Source organism: Heliconius melpomene, unplaced genomic scaffold (genome assembly GCF_056956725.1).
Source record: "Heliconius melpomene rosina isolate 202511_hmr_F unplaced genomic scaffold, ASM5695672v1 ptg000026l, whole genome shotgun sequence".
In the NCBI taxonomy this organism is placed as follows: domain Eukaryota; kingdom Metazoa; phylum Arthropoda; class Insecta; order Lepidoptera; family Nymphalidae; genus Heliconius; species Heliconius melpomene.
In genome coordinates this window covers 128054-150772 of record NW_028181862.1, presented here as the reverse complement: position 1 = coordinate 150772, position 22719 = coordinate 128054, and the positions used below count along the sequence as shown (strand labels likewise).

At 38.8% G+C, this 22719-nt stretch overlaps 1 pseudogene; it reads right to left on the bottom strand.

Annotated features, from left to right (window-relative positions):
- Positions 1-2312: 2312 nt before the first annotated feature.
- On the bottom strand, positions 2313-22317 carry LOC146526550 (telomerase protein component 1-like; annotated as a pseudogene).
- Between the last annotated feature and the right edge of the window lie 402 nt (positions 22318-22719).

Sequence of the window (22719 nt, the reverse complement as noted above, 5' to 3'; positions counted from 1 at the left end):
TTTGATGATCTTGACAATAGTTGATGGCATATTTCTAAATCAACTTCCATTGATTTAGAAATAGCCACATTATCAATGTTTAAAGACAAGTCTTCTATATTATCGAATTTAGAAAAGAAATACGTTGATTTAAAAGTATATCTCTATAACAGCGAATCGCGTTATCATATATATTAATGAAATGCTGTGAAATATAAAATGATGTTGGCATAGCTATAACCGAAAAAAACTCTTTACAATTTTTTCCTCTGTATAAAATTTTATATAAGTAAGTAGCAATAGATCTTAAAAGAACCTTTGTGTCACATGCTTTTATTTTTGTACAAAAGTTATTGAAGATTAAAAATACGTGTGAGTAGATGATAAGTGTAGGTTTATGTATGTATGTATAGTTACAATTTTTATACGTTAAATAAAGGCTTGATTTTAACATAATATAGAAATATAAACAATAGGTGTACATAAGTGCAGATATTCTTACATGACAATATGAGATGTACCACTGTAGAAGTCTTAAAAAACACAAATTAGTAAACACAGCTAGTCATTCTTTCTTCCTTAGATTATCCAGGTCAGCATCACACGTAATACGAATTTGGGGAGAATTGTCATTTTTTCTAAGGTATACTACACCGTTAGAAGTCCAACAGAATTTGTAATCGTGAGATTTTTTATATACTCTAGACAAATAAAATAATCTTTGAGTATTGTAAGTCAGACACTCTGATACGAATATAGGCTTAACCGGTATTTCATAATTTAAATGCTTCGTATTTAGTTTTTCAGTTGAAATTTTATTCTTGTTAAAATTCTTTACCCCTTTTATGATTTTTTCTTTTAATAGTGTTCCGGAAAAATCCACGATAACAGGTTGAGAATTGTCTTTAGAGTTAACTCTATATATATCTCTGATATTATTGGGATCAATATTAATATCCAATTTCTTTCCTAGTTCGATGATTGAGCCACATAGGCTTTCCTTAGATTCACCTTGCAACTTGGGTATATTTCTGATTTCAATTCCATTTGTACGAGACCTTCGTTCTAGTGTTTCTATTTTTTCTTCCAATTTCTTAATGGTTTTTTTGTCTTCAATCTGTTGTTTTTCAAGAGAAGACAACTTGGATAAGAAAGAGTCGTATTTTTCACTCATGACTTCCACGGAATTGCGCAGGTCCATAAACTTTTTATCCATAGCATTTGTGAAATCTGTAAACATCTCCTTAATTATAGTCAGAAAATTAGTGTCATCCTCACAATACTTTCGTTTTTTACGCTCCACATTTTTAACTGCAATCGAAGATAGATCCGGTGCCGAGTCACAGTGATGCAAGATGGGATCTGGTCCCGGAACCGTTAGTTTACTCGAGTTGGACGAAGAATCCTTCGAAGTAGACCTCTGCGAAATAGCCGGAGGAGTTCTTTTAAGTGGCATGTCTTATTTATCTTATTATTACAAGACTGACTTAAAAATTGTATGCCGTTATTTTATATAAACGACGGCGTAGCAAGCACTTGCAAGCACTACGCCTTCTAATAAAAAACTGGTTATGCGCTACGGATTCTTGTGAACGGCTACGCAGTCTTCTAACGTGCTACAACATAAGCTACGTCTGTACGTGTCTGATCTATGCGCTTGTAGGGAGCTTCGTTGTTTATATCTATTTCAACTGTTGCTATCCTTTTCACACATCGCACTTCTTACACATTTATGCACGCCTAGTACTTTAAAGCGCGACTTTTTATTAAATTTAACTTTAAAAATGAAATTTTAAATAATTTTAGCACAGTGGACACGTCTAAACGGTTTTGCGGTCCGAGGGGAAGAGGAATATCATGTGCCATTAGTTATATAAGCAGAAGCTTAGAATTGATTAATTATTTATTGACAAAAAATTATACTTTTCGGGCTAGTCTTGATTTTATTCTCGACAACAATGTATGGAACAGCTAATTATTTTTTGATATTTACATATCCTCATAAAATGTTCGTTTTGTATAATTTACTACAACATAAACATGATCAGATATATTAATTATCGTATAGGTAAATGTGATTTACTAAGCGTGGGGTAAAACAACATAACAGGGTAACACTGATCGAACGTTCTCTGCGCATACGTATACTTAGCAGTTTGCCGCGCGTGCTTCCCATTATCAATAACATGTTTGCCAGACTATACTTACTATAATTTATGTTAAACATACGTGTACGTCCCATAAATAGCAAATTATTTTAAATTAATTTTCTCAACTTTTTGACAAAAATAAAAAAATTATCTTATACGTCCATGTGTGTATTTGTGCGTATGTCAGTGTGTGCATGTATGTGTGTGTGTGTGCATGTGTGTGTGCCACTGGGACGTGTAAAATATTTCATTTTTACCATATCCAAAAATAGTCATCAAATCTTCAATCGATTTATCAAGGAGTTGTGGCTCGCTGAGTGCAGTCTCTCGCATTGCTTCTAATAAACGAGACTCTTCCACATCCGATACTGATGATCCTGAACAAGCGAGGACAAGTTTATATATTAAGAAAAGTTAAGTATCTATATGTTTTAAAACACAAACCATAGTGTATTCACCTGGCGGTCTCGTCACATATTCTCGTAGCCATCTCGCAACTCCCACAGGCCCCCAAGCGCGTACGTCAGCGCCCTCCTCTTCGTCGAGTAGGTGGGAGTTGGGCAGTTTCCACAGCGTTAGCGTCCCGCTCAGCTCGCCCACGGCCAGCACGGGCGCGGGCGCGGGTAGCAGGCGCAGGGCGGGCGCGCCCCCCGCCGCGGCCGGCAACGCGGCCAGGGCGCGCGCACACACCTCCCCGCCCGCGCGGGCCCACACGCGCCACACGCGCGCCCAGCGGTCCACGCCGCCCGTCGCCAGCCACAGCGCCGCGCCCACCCCCGCGCCCGCCTCCGCCGGGCCCCAGCGCACGCACTGGACTACGCCGCCGTGCGCCTGTAGAGACTTGGCTAGTTTCAACGAGCCTCTCTCTACGCTAGTGTCGGTGACTCCCTCCAGCTCCACCCACCATAGTTTCACCAGAGCGTCTCTTCCTCCCGTCGCGAGCAAATATGTTTTGATATTTTCATCAGAATCTTCGACTTCAAAATTTGGAGCAAAATCACAACTTAGAACTCCTGAATGTTTATGAAATAAAATTAGTCGTTTTCGTTTATTTAAATTTTAAAATAAAGAATCATATAGTTCATACTTAATTATAAATAAAATCACCAGGCCAGGTCATTGAAACGAAATATTTACTATTTTCATTTACACGCTCTGGTAACTAAGCACGCAATGCTCCAGAATTCGACAGAAAGTAGGGAAGGGGGTATTTCAACACTAAATTTCCTCTGTTATGTGCGGGATACAGCGTGCAGCTAAAAAGAGTCACCGAGATCGTGTGCATCTGCTTCTTGATGCAGTGTCCCGGGGCAAGACGGTGGAAGTAACAAGTGCAGCTCGCCTGCTTCACCCCCTGTCACGAGTGCTCGTCCGTCCGCCGTCCATGCGCAGCACATGGCCGCTTCAGCCAGGTCCATATAAACACTAAAACAATTGAAACCGAACAAGTCTTTAATTACTAGTAAACTATAATATTTTTACCTTCCTAATATAGGAAATTATAATAATTAATATTATAATTATTTTTCTATAAGTATTAAGAAAAAATTATAAAATACCCATTTTTAGGGTTCCGTACTTTTTAAAGAAAAGAGGAACCCTTATAAGATCACTCTGTTGTCCGTCTGTCTGTCTGTCAAGACCCCTTATCTCTAGGTAATAAAAACATAAGCCTTCCTTAGCAGTCGGGATAAATAGCAAAAAACTTGTATTTTTACGCAATAAAAGGAATCAAAATTAATAGGACACTTCCGGTTAACTTAGAATTTTGATTAGGCCGCTAGCATGTATAAGTAGTATCAGGAAAAAATCTGAAAACTATACATTTGTAGTTAAATCCTTAAAAGAGGGGAAAAAATTGGTATTAAAGCCGCTAATTCAAGTGAGGTATCAGATAAAAGAGCTCTAGCTAAGCTAAGCCTGAATTTCAGAAAAAGTTCGATATCTCCAATTTTTGTACGGAACCCTCGGTGGGTGTGCCCGACTCGTGCTTGTCCGGTTTTTTATTTGTTTATATTGTAGAAGTAATTTTAAAAAACGTTACTAAGCTGTAATGGGTCTGGACTTGGCGGATCGATCCCCCAAATAGCTGCATGTCCGTCGTCGCAAGCAATCAGAAGTAAAGGTGGACGATGTGTGGACAGACGTGTGTCGCGAACTCCGCCGCCTCCTTCTCCTCCGCAGGCATTTACGCTTTCCGCTGAAAACACTACCAGCTCACAACCTGACTAGTCTATCAAGGGCCGCACTAAATATATACGAGTATTTGACAAGCACATCCTAGCAACCTGCACGTCCCAGAGGCGCGCGCAGCCGTCAAGCCCTCCGCTCAGAAGTAACGCGCCATCGGCACCAAAATCAACAGACAGTACAGGATACGAATGCGCCGCTAGCTCCAGTTCCAGCTCAAGTACGATTTCATCTTGCCGTAGCCATTTAAACACTCGTACATAACCGTCACTAAAACATATAGAGTAGGTGCGACCGATATAATTACATACATTAACATTAGCAATATTAGCAATATACATTGCCGCAAATGCAGGTGGCTACCCTGGCGTAGCGGCGCAAGGACAGGGGTGTGCCTGTAACTGTACTGTACTGTGTAGAGTTCAACCACACAACACGCAATGCCTCCAAAATTCGGCAGAAAGTGGGGAGCGGAGTGTTTTAATACTAGATTTCCCTCTTGCTAGTAACTATGCCTACCTTGAGCGGGATACAGCGTGAAGCTGATTTAATTTTAAATTTCACTTCACGAGATGGTTATGTTAAGGCAAACACTTAAATTAAAATATTAAACAAAATTATCTACTTAATTTAAACTAAAAAGTATCGTTTAGTCTTGAATATGCATTATATGGCCGTGTGATCCCAGCCTAGAATAGGATCACCCTGGTACTGATGGTGTCGTAAGAGGCGACTAAAGTACGTGTGGTAGAGTCACGTCGCCAGCAATGGCAACACGTTTGGGCAGACTCGACCGGATCATTACCACCCCCGGCATTTAAAACCGGCGTTAAGTAGTGGCTTTATGCCACTGCGTTTCGCATTAGGTAATGCCGGGCTCCGGAGCCCAACCCCCACCCCTCCCTGGAATATGAAAGCGGCACATAAAGAGAATCTACCCCAGGAGGGTACCAGCACCTCCGGTGCTGGAGAATCCCTCCCTGAGTCCTCAAGCTCAGGCTGCCCTTCGAATTCTGGGGAGGGCAACGTACCGCGCACAAGACCAAATTGCAAACAAGGCAAACGAGACGTACGCCCCACGGCAACCCCTACCACACTAAACGTGGACTTTTCCAATATCAGGGGTCTTCACTCCAATCTGAATGCCGTCCACCACCATCTTGAGACGGCACGGCCGGCCTTGTTATTTCTGACGGAGACTCAAATTGTCCGACCGAGCGACACAGCCTACCTCCAATACCCCGGCTATAAAATAGAACACAACTTTATGCCTCATGCCGGGGTCGCTGTGTACGTAAGGGAGGACCTGAGTTTCCGTCGTCTTGCTAATCTTGAAGGTCGGGACCTGTCGACTATCTGGCTCCGTGTTGACTCGGACGATCGAACCCGAGTCTACGCATGCCTTTACAGGTCCCACAGTGGCAATGCGGAAACGGATCGGCTCATGGAGCACATGCAATCGGCCATCGACGATATGCTCTCACAGATCCCCTCTGCTGAGGTCGTGATACTTGGCGATTTTAACGCGCACAATGCCAGTTGGCTTGGATCACGCACCACCGACCACGCTGGGAGGGCCGTTTTTGACCTTGCTACGGCGAATGGATTGTCCCAATTGGTCGAGTCGCCTACGCGACTCCCGGACGTGGACAACCACAATGCCTCCTTATTGGACCTTCTGCTGACTTCGCACCCGGAACAGTACCAGGTGGTCGTCGATGCTCCTTTGGGGTCTTCTGACCACTGCCTGGTACGGAGTGTCGTGCCCGTTCAGCGCGGCAGTCGCAGAACACCCGCAACTCGTCGCGTTTGGCACTACAAGTCAGCAGATTGGGATGGGATGCGTACATTTTACTCATCTTATCCCTGGGGACCGGTTTGCTTCTCTTCTGATGATCCTAGTACCTGTGCCGCTGCTGTTGCCGACGTGGTTCTGCAGGGCATGGAACTTTACATTCCTAGCACTGTAGTGCCCATCGGTGGCAAGTCACAGCCTTGGTTTGATACGTCTTGCAAACTTGCTGCCGTTAGCAAACGCGAGGCATATCAAATCTGGGCCGAGGCACTGGTTACTAAGGATCCGAAGGTGAAAGCCTCAAAAAGAGAGTATAACCGGGCCTCTAGGTCCTTTAAGCGGCAAATTGCCAAAGCAAGGTCCCAGCATATCGCCAAAATCGGCGAGAAGCTTGAGAGCTACCCGTCCGGAACTCACCAGTTTTGGGCGCTCTCAAAGGCGGCACTCGGCAACTTCAGCCAGCCTTCGCTTCCGCCTTTACGCAAGGGGAATGACATCTTGGTCCATACGGCGAAGGAGAAAGCCGATCTCCTGGGCGCTCTCTTTGCCTCGAACTCGACTTTGGATGACCAAGGATCAACGCCACCGACCATCCCGCGGTGCCAGAGCTCAATGCCTGAGGTTAAGTTCAACCAAAAAGCTGTAAGGCGAGCTCTGTCCTCTTTGGACATCCATAAGTCGAGCGGACCAGATGGCATCTCCCCCTTAGTGCTTCGTTCTTGTGCTCCTGAGCTGACGCCGGTGCTAACGCGTTTGTTTCGGCACTCTTACTCAGTCGGCGTAGTCCCAGATTCATGGAAGAGCGCTCTTATCCACTCGATCCCGAAGAAGGGCGATGGATCCGATCCATCTAACTACAGGCCTATTGCCATCACCTCCCTACTCTCAAAAGTCATGGAGAGCATCATCAATAGCCAGCTCTTGGTTTATCTAGAGGATCACCGATTGATTAATGACCGTCAATATGGCTTCCGCCATGGTCGCTCAACCGGTGATCTTCTGGTTTACCTTACCCACCGTTGGGCTGCGGCTATTGAAAGCAAGGGAGAGGGCCTGGCAGTTAGTTTGGACATGGCGAAGGCCTTTGATCGAGTGTGGCATGGAGCGCTCCTTGCCAAACTTCCATCCTATGGGCTTCCCGAGAACTTATGCAGGTGGATCGCCAGCTTTCTCACTGGGCGCAGCATCAAGGTCGTTGTCGACGGTTTTTGCTCCAATCATATGCCCGTGAACGCTGGCGTTCCCCAAGGCTGCGTGCTGTCCCCCACGCTGTTTCTTCTGCATATCAATGACATGCTGGAAGATTCTAGCATTCATTGCTTTGCAGATGACAGCACGGTGGACGCTGTTTACTCCGGCCGCGCAAGTCTTTCTCGGGAAAACGCTGAACAGTACCGAAATAAACTTGTGTCTTCTGTTGAGGCGTCCCTCGAGATTGTCTCTTCATGGGATGAAAAGAACCTGGTCCAATTTAACCCCCTGAAGACACAGGTTTGCGCGTTAACCACTAAAAAAACCCCATTTATCGTATCGCCAGTCTTTCAGAATACTCCCCTTTTAGCCGCGCCCAGTATCAGCATATTGGGCCTTAATGTTTCGAGTGACTGCCAGTATCGCGATCATCTGGAAAGCAAGGCCAAGTTGGCCTCGAAGAAACTGGGGGTCATCAATAGAGCGAGACGGTACTTCACGCCAAAACACCGATTGGCCCTATATAGGGCCCAGGTTCGGCCACACATGGAGTACTGTTCTCATCTCTGGGCTGGTGCACCCCAGTATCAGCTTGACCCATTTGATCGCATACAACGTAGAGCTGTTCGAATCATTAAGGACCCAGTAAGCTGTGAAAGGCTTGACACTTTGGCTCTGCGTAGAAACGTCTCCTCGCTGTGCGTTCTCTATCGCATTTTTCATGGTGAGTGTTCTGAAGAACTGTTCGACCTGTTACCTGCCGCCGAATTTTCCAACCGCACAGTACGTCACAAACTTAAATACCATCCACACCACCTGGATACGTGGCACTCCACTACTGTGCGGTTTCGTAGAAATTTCCTTCCACGCGCCACCGAACTGTGGAATGGCCTACCCGCGGCAGTGTTTCCAGGTCGGTACGATATGGGTACCTTCAAAAAGCGCGTCTATCTCCACCTTAAAGGCCGGCAACGCACCTGTAGCTCCTCCGGTGCTGCACGGGGTCATCATCATCAGGTGACCCGAACGCTCGTTTGCCTTGTCTTTCTTCCATAAAAAAAAAAAATATATTTAAATAATATAAAGACTTCGTTTATTACCTGCATGCGGTAGCTATATGTTTCTTAGAAATTGCAACAGAGTTGATGGCAGCGACATGAGACACGCGCGCCAAGCGACGGGTCTCAGTACTTGTACATAGTAAGCCTTCTAAGTTTTCCATATCTGAATCCATTTCGCTAACAGGGCCAATTCCCTAAAAAAATTGTTTTAATTTAACAATTAAGGCTATTTAAATATATTGAAGCACTTAGACCTTATACCAACCTCTAAATCACCGAGCCCAAAATGGACGAGAGGATTACAATTAAGTTCTATGTCATCACTTATAAAAAAATTTCCTAACGACCACGTCCGGATCGATTTATCATTAGAGGCTGAAAATACACAAAGAAATGTTATCTACATATATATGTAGTGAAATTGGGAATAAAAAATAAGCAAGTACCTACAGCATAGCTTAAAAATCAAAAAGCACAATTTAGGAAATTATGTGAAAATATTTTTTCTAATGGAGAACCAGGGTGATCTTTCTGGCGAGGCATAAACTCATATTCGTATTAGTAAAAAATTGTATTGAAATCCGAACATTTCAAAAATTTATGAAATCGGATAGCAAGAGGCGGGGAAAACGGGGCATTGATTTGCCACCTTACACAATGTGTCTAAAAGAAGCAAAAATTAAGAACTAAATGTCCTAACTGTACGTACTAATCTGCAAAATTTAAGCAAGAACGAGATACGTAACAACAATAGAAATAGAATAAACGAATAGCTACCTGTGATCATAAATCGTAAGTCATGTGCAAGTTCAACACAGGTGAGGTAGCGCTCGTGCGCGTGCAGCACGCGCAGGCACGTGGCGGTGCGCCGTGCGGTCCAGCGAGGCAGAGGCGAGCACGCCGCGGCGCCAGCTCAGCGCCGTGACGGCGGCGCTGTGCCCCAGCAGCGCGGCCCCCGGGGCCACGCGGCGCGCGCCCCCCGCGCCCTCCACGCGCCACAGCCGCACGCGCCCGTCGTGCCCGCCCGTGGCCGCGTCCCTTGCGCACGCCACGGCACACAGAGCCCCCAAGTCGTGAGCACCGTCTTCCCATAATATTGGCGATGGACCAGTATCGCCTTCTCTCGCATGAGAAATGATTTCTAAAAAATAACAACTAACAAGTGACTAAAATATGAATGATCACCTTCCTTCATTTTCTTCTCATTTTATTTAAAATCTAATAGTGTTATACAACACCTTTTATATAACTGATATTATTTTCTATAAGTTAAATAATTTAATAAGTTTCGCCTGATACAGTAAATATGTGTGCACTATTATAGCATATAATAATATTGTGGACGTTAATATCTACAATCTTTCCAGAAACATCACTTGAAATGTAAACGGACTATAAAACAACAAACAATAATCTGATGTCATTATTGCTAACTAGCGGCCCGCCCGCGGCTTCGCCTGCGTGAACTGTTATTGTTAATTTCTGTCTCCATGAGTACCTACGTCCTATAAGTGATGTCCTTGCAAAATTTGAAACTCCTAGCATTTATAGTAACCAAATAACAACCCCAAAAACAACTTCTTAGAAGTCAAATATTGCAAATTCCCGCCTTAGCGAGCACCTACGTCCTATAAGTAATTCCTATACAAAATTTCAGATTCCTAGCACTTGTAGTTTGAGATTTCGTGATGAGTGAGTGACCTCACTCACCCCACCTGTAGCTCCTCTGGTGCTGCACGGGGTCGTGGGCGGCGGTGATCATCATCAGGTGAACCGAACGCTCGTTTGCCTTGTCCTTTTTTCCATTAAAAAAAAAAAAAAGACCTTTCGATTTTATATATATAGACTAGCGGACGCGCGCAGCTTCGCTTACGTATTTTTTAACCCGGTGGGATTGTGGCGGGGTGTGTACCGCTGTCTCCAGTAGCCCAAAATGAACCCGGACGATATACTTGACGTGTAGATTGTCCATGCAGGGGAGATCACAAAACAAAATACGCTTGTACTGGGTGTGGAAAAACTATATGTCTACATCATACAATTTTTTTCTTGCAAAAAATGTACTGATTTTGAATTAAATTTATAAACTGTTCCAAAATATTTCATAATGTTTTATGCTCATATTTTGTCAAAGATCTCATGTTCTTTTAATTTTTAAGAGTTTTTTTTTTGTTTAAATAAGACTTGTTATTTTTTTTTATTTTTTAAATAGAGGTTAATATTTTTGTTACCAAAAACAAGTGACTTAGATCTCATTATGGGAATTAATAAAAATAAATATAATTTACTATATATTTTATTTTCTTTACACGTAAATATATAGCTTATATAATATACACCACTTACTTCATTTAATTTAATTAAAAAAACTATTTAAAATACCTAATAATTTGTAGTAACTTTTCTTCACCACACTCCCGCCGGGTTAAGTCTAAATTTCAAATTTTATAAAAATCGGTGGCGATTTAAGATTTTTTCCGTACTAACTTTCAACCCCTATTTCGCCCCTTTACGGTTAACATTTTCCAAAATCCCTTCTTAGTGGATGTCCAGATTACGAAAGTAAACATTTATTTATTTATTTATACGGATCTCCAACTGTCGTACATATTGGTTTACATTACATACATTCTTAGGATATACTAATACTATTATGTACAACTGATTATAGGAGAACACATCATTCATCATCAATAATAACAATGATTAATTTACATTATAGAAAAAAAAATAATTAAATAACAAAAATATAAAATTACTTAATATTACATAATAGTTAAAATCATTTACAATTAATTCTACTAATTAACTTTATTGAGTATATGGTTGCATTTTCTTAAGAAAACTGAGAGCCCGTCACAACCAATGTCTAACGTGACATCTTCTTTCAAGTACTCATTAAATGAACGAGAGATGCGATTAATGGGACTATTTTGTCCAAGGTTCGTTCTAGTTCTTTCCGTCTTGAAAAACAGACATGGGTTGCGAGGGGTTCTCTGAGGTATCTTAATATTAAATCTAACAAAAAAAAACAGTTCACTATCATCGATCTTTCCTTTGAATAAATTATGTAGAAACTTCATGTCTACGAGATCTCTACGGTTTGAAATATAAGCTTCTTCAGGTTAATAATAGAAACAACCATTCGGTTCCAACACTTTATTGATAGATACCACTGTGCCGTAAAGTAAGTGTATTTGCCGAGGCTCGGGCAAGGAATGAATCCCGACTACTAATTCCATGCCTTTTATATTATTAGTCAAATCAACAACTATCTTGACAAATACAATTATAACAAAATTGTGTCATTTGACTTCACAAAATATTATTTAAAAATTTAAGCCAAAGAAAATAACAACTTTATTAGAATTATTATACCATAATTCTAATAAAGTTTAACAACAAAATACTAATAAAAATAACTTTACATTATAATAAATTCACAACGCTAACAGCTCGGCCTTCCTTTACCTTCGAGTCCCCTCGAAAAATGAGAAAAAAAAAAATAACCAAAAATTAAACAGACATTCATGTATATAAAACTTAATCTTCTCGGCCATCTTGCAATTAATTGTTCCTACAATTACATATACAATTAAATAATAACACAAAAAGAATAAAAAAAAAAAACTTAAACAACACAGATATATCTGTTACACTCCTTAGTTGGCTTATCAGCCTCATGTGTGAACAGGTTATGATTTTAGCCAGGTGTACTCATCATTTGACTTATCGGTCTTATGTACACCCAAACTAAAATCATATTACATCAATTTCTTACTCACTAAACTATTCTAAATCATTATCATTGTCATTATCATTGTCATTATCATTATCATTATCATTATCATTATCATTATCATTATCATTTTCAATTCAATATCTGTTACACTCCTTAGTTGGCCTATCGGCCTCATGTGTGTACAGATTATCATGTAAGCTAGATGCACTCATCATTTGACTTATCGGTCTCATGTGCACTTATACTTACTCATCATCATTTTCATGTTCTAAATCTCTACTCAACATGAGGAGATTCATATCACCTCACAATTGTTTATTTATCATAATCATGGTCATTATTATATTCAATTCAATATCTGTTACACTCCTTAGTTGGCCTATCGGCCTCATGTGTGTACAGATAATCATGTAAGCTAGATGCACTAGCAAGATGCACTCATCATCCGGCTTATTGGTCTCATGGGCACCTATAAGTATAGTATACTCATAATCATTTTCATGTTCTAAATCTCTACTCAACATGAGGAGATTCATATCTCCTCACAATTATTTATCCCATCACTAAAACTATCAACTTTACCATAAACTCTTCCTACACTCTTTATCAACTTTCATAATCATTCAAAACTTCATTATTAATTTCGACATTTGCTCAATTTCATCACTTGCGCATCTGCTATTAACTACATCAAAAATTAAACCTTCTAAAGACTAGTCAACCGAGTCAATCAAGTCATCATCAGTATCATTTAAACCGATCCCGATTATAACATTTTTATGAACTGAAAATACTCCTTGATATTTTCCACTTTTGGTAATTGAGGTATGATCCTTATAATCTTGCTACAAGTTCTTTTTTTTTTATTTACCATTTTTAATCTTAATATCGCGTTGAACCCCAACCACCTAGTAGTCACCTACTTTGTAGTTATTAAATTCAAAATATTCTTTAATTAAAAAAAACTTATTATAAGCACTCTTGAATCGTCGCATGAACATATAAACAAAAAGCTACCACCGGCTCGGAAGGCAGTTCTGCTGGGAAGAGCCGGCAAGAAACTCAACAGTTGCTCTTTTGAAAGTCAATGGTATATTTACTATTACATTGGCTGGCAGCTATCCTGCACTACATTCCAAACATGTATATCCTTTAAATATTCTTGTACAGTGTAATAAGCTTTACTTGTTAGAATTTTTTTGTTTTTTTTTTTACAAATACTTTAAATTTTGGAAGTGGCAAACTTGGAACACAGCGGAATTTTATTATATACACGTATACTCAGACCGATAAAAGATTTATTAACTTTTTGGAGGCGAAAACTTGGTGTAACAAGCTTATCTTTATTTCTCGTTCCTATCGTATGTCCATCACTATTTTTACTATGACAATGTTCATTTTGTCGGGTTTATCTTTGAAGACATCTCGCAGAGAATCTCGCGCTCTTTTAACCTTCTTACGCCACTGTTATTTATTTTCTTTATTTTTTTCTGATCATTTGTTATTCGTAAATTTACTTCTTTTCTTTTTTTTCCGCCGCCTGAGTATTATTTTCATTTCTATTTTCTTGACAATTATGTTTAACATTGTTGTTATAACATTACTTGTCCGTTTGTACGGGATGTAGCAACTGCATTTAATACACGACTGTTCTTATGCGTTTCAATAAATTCTTTAAAGCTTAGGAAGCTTTTACTCGTGAATGAAGGAACTATCAAATAAACTAAAATAATGATTTAGTAATTTTAAAGTTGTTTTCGTATTTTTGACAGCATTTATAGTAATAAATTTATTATAAGCGTCTATTATATATGAGTTTCTTTAGAGGCATTAATAAAGGGAACAATTTTATATTCTACAGTAAAAATATTTTGTTTGTACATTTAGTACTTTTGACTGGAATAGATAGAGGGACACTTAAAAGGAATAATAGAAAGCAAAAATGTCTATATCTTTTAAATTTTCTTGTCTGTCTGTCTGTTTGTATATGATTATGTTTATCTCGGAAAGTGCTGACCCGATTTACTTAACTTACACGAATTGCGGTTTTAACTCAGCATAAGATCTAAATCATCTTGTTTTAGCAAAATCGGTTTATAAATAAAAACTATCATCATTTAAATGAATTTAAGGCATTAGTTCGCCTACGAATATAGCAATCTACACCTATAGTTATACTTAACGTATATTTTAAATCGACTTCCAAAAGGAGGACGTTGTCAATTTAACTATTTTCGATTCGATATTCGATTCGGGTATATATATATATTTTTTTAATATGCAGTTTTTATTTTACAAAGAGTATTATAAATCCTCACCAAAATAAATAATTTATTAACATTTAAGGCTGTTTCTGAACGAATCATATTTATTCATTGACATCAACACATTTGACTGTCAGTCAATTCTGGTTATTAAATGAATAATCATGTAGTTTAAGCGGGCGGGCCACTAGTGTGGTCTATGGTGAATGGTGTGGACAGATTTATCAATTTTAGGAATAGAGTGGAACATACCTTGTTTTGCGATAACTACATTCAAAATAAGGTTTCTAAAGTTTTATCACCTTCAAAATACTCTAAATCATATTTGTTTTTTTTTTTTTCAACAATTGCCGCCTAACAACTTTTGGAACTATCAATTTGAATCTATTATGAATAACTATATACCATTCCTTTTTTTTATAATTTTGATTTTTTTCTTGTAAATATCATTTCAATTTCACTTTCGTCTAATATACGCTTTATATTTAAAATCTTGCCATCTGTCTTTTGCATTTCAGTTACTTTCTGTTTCTATTCTTTTAGCCAAGTTGTTATTTTGAAGCCACCATCTTACCACCCGTGTTATTAAAATCTCTTTTTTTTTAAAGTCGTTTGCCGGCTGTAATATACGACGGTGATGATTTTTTTTAAGTTGATGTCATTTCTTTAAAATGAGTTAAACCTAAGCCCAACATCCTAATTGAAAGTTATTTACTATATTAACGAAATAATTCTTCATATTTTTATTTTATCACTCGAGTTCAATACATCGCCAACAACATGTTATTTTTTTTCAAAATTTTGCTCTACAGTCGCTTCTATCTTATTAATATTTACTACATGTTTGGCCTCCATTAATTGTACTCTAATCCTTTAATAAAAGGACATGTTCTTACCAACTGAGGTAATACGCACGCTTTCTAACACACGCACAGCCGTAAACGCTATACGTAGAAACGTACGAACGAAATTTGAACAGATTTCTAAAATTTAATAACTTAAAAGCAGCTCGGATTTTATAAAATTTAAAATTCAGACTTATTTATATTTAATTGATCACGATTTTTTTTTAGAATTCATAAGGTTCACTTAAGTTTATTAAAAATGATACAATCTTTTGCTACTCTTATAAACTCTTTTATATACACTTTACATGATTCAATATTTTATTCTGTTTCTAATGGGACTGAACTAACTATATTTTTATTTATTTTTTTCACCACCGCTTTCACAACATTTTTTTTTTTTGGAAAATCATTTTTTTTTATATCCGCTTTAATTAGTACAATACCATTATGCACTGTAAAATTATGGCTCAATAATACTGGATATTTTTAGTAAATTATCTTGTATTATAAGAATTTTAATATTAGTTGAAACATTTTGAATTTATTTAAATTTTCATTTTGAATTTAAATAATCTATAGCTTACCGATAGTTTTTTTATTTTATTATTTTATAAGTATTTACCAAAACCTTTCAGCGAAACGTAAATTTCGAAAATCATATTACTTATTTCTCATTAAAGAAAATCGACTCAGTGATTTTAAACAAAAGGCATCTATTATATATTTATTAACTTACTTTAAGAATTATTTTTATTTTAGCATTTCTTTGTAACCATTTACAAATAATACAAGTTATTAATGATTTTAAATATTCATATTCCAACTTGCTGAATTTCAAGTAGGCTAGTAAATCTTCTGGAACTACAAAATTTCCAACTTGTACTCCTAATCGTATTCTACAATCCTCTGTAGCATCAATAATACAAATCAATAGCCTTTTTACCCTACATTTCACATCTATTTAATAAATTCATTTCATGATAATTTCGTTTCTAAAAGTTCATTATATTTAGGTTTAAAGTAGACGTAATGAGTAATTGAGTTCCTGGCTATTTATACTTTAAATAGTTTTCTCGGTATTCTCGTTAACCAAATATCCAAAGTTTGTTCTTCATTTGAGCGGTTAAATTCGGGAATCGTATTAGAAGTATTCGTAGGTAATATATGTTGATAGAATTGTTTTAAGTATGAGTAGGTTAATTATTTCTTTAATTATGAATGTAGGTACTTCTTTATCAACGCTAATTCATTCTTTTCGTACGAACGGAGTCGTATCTTCTATTCCACATCCACTATCAGAACTAGATGATTCACTCACCAACATTCTTCTTCGTCGCTCGTGACTGCGACGTGGCCTTAATTAAAGTTGATAACTGCAATTCGCTCGAAAGGTGACCTCGAAGCTCGATGATGCCATCTCAATCGGTATCTGCTAGACGAGCGCGAACTCAGCTTACGACCCAAGATTGGCCCACGTTCACGTTTGCGTTTTCTTACACCTTCATGATAATTTCAATTTACACTCGTGACTCAATCTGAAACTTACACCCAGTTGTATCAGTTTACAAAATAAATAAGTATATAAAAAACAATAATATGTCTACCTATTGTACATAGGTATCTTAATGCATACTGTTAATTTCAATTAATATAAAGATAATAAAAAATAATTGATACTGGCCTTAATATAACCTCTTGATGTGTTAACGTGGAAACACATCCCACTTCTGAACTATAAGCTTCTTCAGGTTAATAATAGAAACAACCATTCGGTTCCAACACTTTATTGATAGATACCACTGTGCCGTAAAGTAAGTGTATTTGCCGAGGCTCGGGCAAGGAATGAATCCCGACTACTAATTCCATGCCTTTTATATTATTAGTCAAATCAACAACTATCTTGACAAATACAATTATAACAAAATTGTGTCATTTGACTTCACAAAATATTATTTAAAAATTTAAGCCAAAGAAAATAACAACTTTATTAGAATTATTATACCATAATTCTAATAAAGTTTAACAACAAAATACTAATAAAAATAACTTTACATTATAATAAATTCACAACGCTAACAGAAAGCAATTGCAATTTAAAGCTGCCAATTATGTCTTCATATCGTTCACTATGACTTAGAGTCTTAAACCTACAAACTAAATATTTAACTAATCTTTTTTGAACGCTTTCGAGCCTATCAGAATACTTCCTGTAAGCAGGAGACCACACCTGGCAGCAGTATTCAAGCTTACTACGAATTAAACTATTGTAAAGGCGTAGAATTGTTGCTGGATTTTTAAAATCCCTTGATTGCCTAAAAATCTGCCCAAATTTCACGTTTCTACGCACAGCGGTTACGGCTGTGCATGCGTCTTACCTCAGTCAGTGAGGACAAGTCCTTTTATATATATACAGATAACTATGAATATAAAACTTGCACACGGTTCTATATGGAACATCATTGATATTAATAAAACAACGTTCTTTTACTTCCGTGTCTCGGAACGAGCAGGAATGATTTATTTGAAGTAACTAGTACATGTCACATGATGCCACAAATAATTTTGATATATACCAACACCCCCACTATATAAAAATAATACAAGTAATTTAATTTTATATTGAACCAATAGCTTTTACAAAACTGTTATGCTTAATTGAATTGAAACTCTTTATAAACAAATCAGCTGGCATATCAGCTGTACATAGGTACTGTACATGTACTAACTTTTGAGCAATAATATCTTTACAAAAATGAAATTTTATATCTATATGCTTAGATTTATTATGGAAAACAGGATTCAATAACAATTTATGTGCACTTTGGTTATCATTGTAAAGAATAATAGTATATAAACTGTCAGTAATTTCACATTGCAAGTTTTGTAAGTAAATAGCTTCTTTACAACTTTCTGAGATCCCTATATGCTCTGCCTCTGTACTAGAGAGTGCAACAACCTTCTGTTTTTTGCTTTCCCAAGATATTGCAGCACCTGATAATTCAAATACATAACCTGTATATGACCTTCTACTAATAACATCACTCCCCCAATCAGCATCAACATAACCAATTATTTCAGAATTAAATTTTGAATCATATTTTAAAACATAATGTTTTGTTTTCTTTAAATATCTTAAAATCCTTTTAGAATGTTGCCAATGTTGTTTAGTAGAACAACTAGTATCAGGCACTGATACGGTATACTTTTAACCCATAAATGGCCTAACTTTAAGACTACCATCATTTAAATCACTAAAACAATCTGGTATTTGCATATATCTTCTTCAAGACGTCCATTTAAAAAAGCTGTTCTTACATTTAAGTGTATTGTTTTAAAATCTAATTTTACAGTTAAGGCAAATAATAATCTTGAGGTGAAATATCTAATCACGAGAGAATGTTTCATTGTAGTCCACACCAGGTCTCTAAGTGAAACCTTTTGCCACTAAGCGTGCACGGTATAGAACTGTACCATTCACATCACACCTTTTCTTTAAAACTCATTTACACTTAACCACACAACCACTATTTGGAGCATCAACCAACTCCCAAGTTTGATTCTCTTCGAAACATTGAAGTTCTTCTTTTAATGCTTTTTGCCAATACTCTTTTTCATATCCAGTCAATGCCTCTTGCAATGTTAAGTCTCCAACTTCTTGAAAATAGACACTTTGTTGACTACTGAAACCAAATCTATCTATCTAGGTTGTTTTCTGTTTCTAACACCCTTTCTAGTTATCACAGGTTCTTGTAAACTTTCTTCTACATTTTCATACTCACTGGGTGTATTACTCAGAATCAGAGTCATTTGTAGATTTCTCATGGGATGTGAGAGAATCATTTTCTTTCATATCCCCCACTGAAGATGGCTTGTCTAAATTTTGTATTGTTTCATTTACATTTTCCTTTTCTGTCACTGCTATGGTAGTGTTTTCTTTCTCAACAGCTATCACATCTCGACTAGTTGTTATGACCTTTTTAATTGGATCATATACTCTATAGCCTTTGCTTACATCAGCATAACCTACTAGAATAACTTTTTAAGCTTTTGTATCCCACTTTCGTCTCCTTTCTTAGTCTTTCTTACTCGTAGTTAGTCAATTTTCTCTTTTAAGGTTAACCCATCAACTGTATTTTTCATTTTATTCAGACATACACTGTTTATATGTCCCAGCCTAAGATGCCAGAGCTCACCGGATATGATCGCTGCTGCAGATATATTTTCTTCAAGTTGTAGCTTGTAAACTCCATTTTTTAATAATACTTTACTCTACTTTAATAATACTTACTTTTTAATAATACTTACTTGCCACCAGTGTACCCTTTCTGATTATATATTTCACAGGCATTAGTAGTAAATACAACATTATTCCCTTTGTGAATTAATTGACTTACCGAAATTAAATTAGTTGTCAACTGCAATCATTAACTATGGTAGAAATCTTTGTATCGCCGGAACACGTGATCGGCACTTTTGTTTTGTCGGCTACTATAATGGTCTGACCTTCCTTTTTATAGGAAATATTTTTCAGCCATTGTTTATTTGGCGTCAAGTGCACACTGGCTCCAGAATCAACATACCAATCTTGATTGTTGAAGTTTCCGCTTAGAAAGATCTCACTGAACGCATTTGTTTGCTTACGTTCATTTCCTTTGTTATTCGACACTTCAACCGTACATTGTGACTTATAATGACCTATTTGTTTGCATCGACAACATTTAATTTAATTTTTCTTAGCTTTTGTTGTCAATGTCATTCCATGTTGACCGCCATGATTGTTATTTTTGTTTACCATAGACTTCCTGGCCGTCGATAAATGCTGCCAACCTTTATAACTAATAGCCTAAACGCCATTCGATTCATCGTTCATTCCATTCGTTCCGTTCCCGGTTTCCATGTCGAGTAACTTACTTTTAATGGTGTCTGTTGTTATCTGAATACCGGAATGTTCGATGGCCATTATCATGCGGGCATATTTTTCAGGTAGCCCTGCCAATAGCAACGAACCAATCCACTCGTCGTTTAACTGGAATCCTGTATTACACAACTTTTGCCCTGTTTTTATTATTTGTGTCACATAAGCAATCATGGAACCACAATTTTGCAATCTAATAGAAATTAAATTTCGTAGTAAGCTAATTCTTCTCGTCAATCCGGAATCATCAAATAAAGTTTGTCCCATAATTCCTTTGTAGTAGAAACATTTCTAATATGCACATATAATGAAGTGTCAATCGTAAGAATCAGTTTCGCTCTAGTTTTTTTCATCTTCCTGGGCAAACAATCTCACATCTTCCTTTGGTGTGGAATCGATTCACGAGCACTGCAAACGCATAGCGAAGCGCTACTTTGAGCGCGCAGGCTCGCACGCGAATCCCTCATCGTTAATGCGTGTGATTACATCCCTAACGCACTCCCTAGACGTAGACGCCCGCGCAGCGTCCTTTTAGACTCCGATGACGCCATTACTATAGCGAATGCCTCGTATGTAGGTAGGAAACACACTACTCGCACACGACACAAACACCGTACACAAGTCCAGCTTATTCAACGGCTCGGTCGCGTCTCGGCGCGGTCGGGCGCAGCGGTTAGGGACCGTTAGCTCCCTTAGAGTAGTCTAATTTGTCCCCAGTCGCGACTTCAAGTCGCGGCTGATTTGCTTAGCATAGGTGAAATCCCAGTCCGCTCGACGGCCGCAAGCCGAGGTTCGAGTCCCGCAGGGGGCGCCTTTACAGTCGTCGACTTCCTCACAGGCAGCCACTTAGTGCTTGCATTTCTTCAGAGACAGAGTACCCTCTTCCCTACCCAACCGGTGTCGCTGTAAAAGCCAATAGGGCTAACAGCATTATCCACATGTTCGAAAAAAAAAAATCTTCCTTTGGTTTGATGCATTTCATCATCCCTTCAAGGATTAATAAGTTTTGCGCTGCAAATGCCCATTCACTGTAATTTTCTCTGCCTCTTAACTTCGGCACATTTACAATGTAAGTAATTGACAACCATTTTTAGCTTGATGTAAAATAAATAAATTTGTATACCTAATCTAGCTAATCTAAATATCCTACTGCGAAATTTATTATCACACCAATAACTTGATATGTTTTCAACACTTTCGCGATACTTCGCAAGAAAAACTTTAAAGAGCCCTACATCTGGGCTGGAATCTGGGCCCATAACCTACTAAAACAACGTTCTTTTACTTCCGTGTCTCGGAACAAACAGGAATGATTTATTTGAATTTGAAGTAACTAGTTCATGTCACGTGATGCCACAGATTATTTTTATATAAGCCAACAGATATTAACTCATTATTAAACTTAGAAAGAGTTTCAATGAAATCGTTGCCGCTTTAATATCTTACCATCAAATTCAAAGACTTTAAGCACTCCGTCCGTGCAGGCGGTCAACAGCAGCGCGCCAGAGGCCAGCGCGGCGACGGCGTGGACAGCGCCCTCGTGCGCGCGCACGTGCGCCAGCAGCGCGCCCGAGCGCGGCGCCCACACACGCACGCCTCCGTCGTCGTGGCCCACCACAGCGCGCTCGCCGCCCACCCACTGCAGCGCGCGCGCCGCCGCCGCGTCCGGCGCCGCCAGCGTGCGCAGCGCCACCAGCGCGGCGCCCCAGCCCGCTCCACATGCCGCCCGCGCATCCACCGCCCGCCACACGCGCGCTGCGCCGTCCACGCCCGCCGTGGCTAGCAGCTGCCCCGAGGGCGCGAACTGTACCGCCGTGACGCCGTAACGGTGCGCGCGCGGCGCCTCGGCGCACTGTTCCCAGGCGCGCCCAGCGCCCCACACCCACAGGCGCAGGGTGCCGTCGCCGCCGCCCGTGGCAAGGCGCCCGCCCGCCGCGCTGGCACCCGCCACCTCGCCGCGCCGCAGCCGCGACGACGACACCAGCGACGGTTCGCCTATCTCGTCCATCCGCACACCTTGCCTTACCTTACTACTCTAAGCTGCTTCCTAAATGGAGATATTAGCCTATATAATTGAGCCTATGATTCTTCGATAGAATATGAAAGCTTATTCTACAGCGGTAGTCCATATATAAAATAGTGACAAATGAATGGTAACAATTGACGTGCTCAGTGAGTAATGGTGGCGCGACGGCACTGACGTGGTCAGCGTGGTATCGATTGCAGGAGTGACCTCGGGTGGCGCCGCCGTGTTATTACACATTATGACAGCTATTATTGTACTGACCACAAACTTTGTTGTGTCGACGGTTGAGGTTTTTACTTATGGTCATCCAAAAGACTATTCATCTGCCATTTTTAGGGTATTTAAAAAAAAATATAGCCGTTTATATCGCAAAAACTTTTTATTTTTTATTTTATTTTATTATATCGCAAAGACCGACACTATAAAGGGAATAAATATTAATAGGGTACTTCCGGTTTTACCTAAGTTTAAGAAATTTGGCAGCTAGCATCTACAGGTAGTAATAGTTCAGGAAAAAAATACAAAACTACAAATCTGTAGTTGAATCCTAAAAAACTG